At 39.2% G+C, this 490-nt stretch overlaps 1 protein-coding gene across 1 annotated transcript in view; it reads left to right on the top strand.

Annotated features, from left to right (window-relative positions):
• Positions 1-490, top strand: part of reps2 (RALBP1 associated Eps domain containing 2) — a 26,060-nt gene that overhangs the window by 18,688 nt on the left and 6,882 nt on the right.

The raw sequence follows: 490 nt of genomic DNA on the forward strand, positions 1-490 counted from the left end.
CTTTTTAACCAAATTACCACAAAAAAGGATGGATTCCATGCAACGCTCTTTGGAAATACAATGAATCACTTTCATTGAATTTCAGGTGAAAATTGAAATGGTTTCAAATCAACATCATGACCAAACTCATCCACCCAACCTACCTCTGATCTTAACTATTAGTCAAAATAATTCATAATTTCTTCTTCTAGTGTTAACTCAAATACTAGGTAAAATTCTATATAAATGTGGGTTATTAACCATGGATTCCAAAAAGTAGTGTAAAACTAGTGTTAGTAAGGTGGTGGTAGTGAAGTAAAAAAAATAATAATGCGTTGAAAATGTCAAATGTTAATCTTTTTGACCCGGGAGGACAACACAAGGGTTAAGAATTAGAGTCATATATGATCCAGCTCACCCCGTGGGTGGGCCCTATAGGCTGGGTCCTTTACAGCGGGCCGGGGTTGGAAACCGACCCTCGCCCTTTGCTGCGTGTCATCCCCTCTCCCCC

Source organism: Etheostoma spectabile, chromosome 9, assembly GCF_008692095.1.
Source record: "Etheostoma spectabile isolate EspeVRDwgs_2016 chromosome 9, UIUC_Espe_1.0, whole genome shotgun sequence".
NCBI classification, from domain to species: domain Eukaryota; kingdom Metazoa; phylum Chordata; class Actinopteri; order Perciformes; family Percidae; genus Etheostoma; species Etheostoma spectabile.